This window comes from Pelecanus crispus, chromosome 1, assembly GCF_030463565.1.
Source record: "Pelecanus crispus isolate bPelCri1 chromosome 1, bPelCri1.pri, whole genome shotgun sequence".
NCBI classification, from domain to species: Eukaryota; Metazoa; Chordata; class Aves; order Pelecaniformes; family Pelecanidae; genus Pelecanus; species Pelecanus crispus.
In genome coordinates this window covers 157,546,766-157,549,476 of record NC_134643.1, presented here as the reverse complement: position 1 = coordinate 157,549,476, position 2,711 = coordinate 157,546,766, and positions in this window count along the sequence as shown.

Sequence of the window (2,711 nt, the reverse complement as noted above, 5' to 3'; positions counted from 1 at the left end):
TGGCCATCCTGAACCCCAAATCCAACTGGCCACACACACATCCACCTCAGCCTGACAAGCTCTGGTCTTCCTGTCTTTCAAATGGGTCAGATGGGTCTCCCTTCTGGGTAAAAGGAACATGGATGGCACACAACTCGTCTCCAGTACAGCCAGTACAGGTAGTTAAAAATGCAGCTACAGTGCACACACAGGCCTGTGAACTCAGAATCATTCCCATTTTTGGCTTTTAATTAATATATACTCTGCATAGTGACAGTAGAGTCTCTCTCTCTTTTTTTTTTTTTTTTTGGTTTTTTTTTTTTTTATTATGCCCTCCTTAAGCTTGGGCTGAAGGCAGGCTGATAGAAGAGTAGAATTTGGTCCTAAGCTTGTAAACTCTTTGGGTAGAGGTTACATTTTCTGGGAAACATCCTAACAAAATATGGCACTGTAAAGAAAACAACCAAACAAAAGATCCAGAAAGCAAAGTCAGCACAGTGCTCTTCCAAAAAAGAGCACCACAGTATATCGAGAAGCAGCAATACTAGTTACAATTTTCAATTGCTTTTTGAAAGCAAATCACAGCTACAATGCTGTACATTACAAATGCAAATATATGACATATAAAAAGTTTTCTATGCAAAATAATCCTGCTTCCAGTCCACATTCTTCTATGCCATTTACTGCAAGTGCATATTAAACTTTGATATATTTGCTTACAGTTTATTGCCACAAAGGTAAGTTCTGGCAATCTCAGCAACAGAACACAGTTTAGTAGCAGTTATTAAAATATCTTTACATTAATTAAGATCTTAATCTTCCACCATAAAAAAAATATATATATATAGTAATGCAAGAGGTGTCCACTACCTTCATAAGTACAATACTTGAGTTTTATTAAAAACAGTGAGCATGCAACTCAGACCTGAAAGAAGTCAATAAGCAACTGGTATTTCATACAGCCAGTGATGTATGTTACTTGCATACATTTATTCACAGCTTACAATGTTAAATAATCTATAGTTCTGAAACACATGCATTTTAAAAGGAACTTGTCACAGCTTTTTAGAGATGGCTGAGCAGACTGTGCAAAAGAGACTAAATCAGGTCAGCTGCAAACTGAGTTTGAACTAAGTAAGACAAAGTCATACCCTTCCACTCATGTGCTTGCATTGTTTAAATGACAGCAGGAGAATGACTTGCACTTCTTATGCATATTTCAAATCTCTCCTGTTGCTCTGTTTTGGCATTCTTTTGAGTCACACTAACCAAATCCAGCTGTGAATAGGGAGTTAGAATTCAACATGCGAGATCTGGAGCAAATTGTGAATGTTGAAGACGCGATAATTGTTTCAAAAGCAAATGCAAGAAAGCCTAGAAGTAGCCTCATGTTTGCATCTACATTTCCAAGCTTCAGATGCCCAAAAGACTCATCCCCAGACTACCATTTACCAGTTCTGTGATCTGAAAGTCCACAGAGAATGTTTTCACTGGTAAAGAAAAAGGTGCTTAAGACTGTGGAAAGGTATTAAAATACCTAAATAAAGCCTGTTGGCTTTGTTGATTGTATACTGAAATATATACAAGAAGCAAAAAATTAAACCAAAAGCACAGTTACTGAACAGTTTATTCTCAATGCGTGCTGCCTTTCTGCTGTTCTTATGTCCAGATTAATCTCTGTCCCGAATAAGGTAATATTAAGGAATGAGCATCACTTCCTCCAAGACTCAACTAAGATAGATAGAAAAGAAAGAATACTATTTCATATTGGTACGTACACCAGGGAATGATTCACTGTAAAACAGCACAGAGAACATGAAACTATGAGTGAAAGAGATGGAAAGACTCTTGCTGGAAGGTAAGCAGGGTATAAAAACACATGTACGCATTTTAATAACTTACAAATAAATTAAGACAGTGAAAGGCAGCATGGACTAGAAACGGGAAAAAGAAGAGTGAAACTAAAAAAAGGTGTTATGTTGATAACAGAAAAAGTAATTCTATGGCAAAGATGTATCTTTCTTGCAAAAAAACCCCAAATTATTGAATAACCTGGAACACAGATTATCTCATCTGTGCATAAGATTTGTGCAAATGACATGTGCAAACACAGAGAAGTGAGAGAAGGCTATAACATCTTCAATCCCTAGAACATTTAAAAGATGCATCTATTGGCAACAGTTCTGTCCTTTTCTCTCAGAAGTTATTGTTAGGAGTCTGACCTACAGACTCAGATTCTTCCTTTAGTGTCTTCAATATGCCTAAGTCAGTATGAGTAGTTTTTTCATCTAAGTACAGACATCATGACAGTAATGAGACATTTCTTCCTGGTCTTCAACACAAACTTCCAACTTCAGGTTAAAAAGCCATAGGTTAAGCCCTTTCTCCCAAAGCTTCACCTCACTTACAACCTCTGATTCTTGGAGTACTATCCCAAGACTTCCATAGATGCCACTCATCTCTACTACAGTACCATGCCCCAGATGTGCCAAGCATTGTATTTCATATAGTTTTAGGCACCCCCTAAATTTTGTGAACTGCTGCCTTCATATCATGTTTTCAAACCAGCTTTTGCAAAAAAAAAAAAAACCCAAAAAACCCCAAACAAGAACACCCCAAAAAACCCCCCAAAACACACCAAAACCAAACAAACAAAAAACCAAACACCCAAGACTAAAAATTTAGTCAAGTCAAAGCAGAAAATGCTATTTGTTTCTTAATGATCTTACATT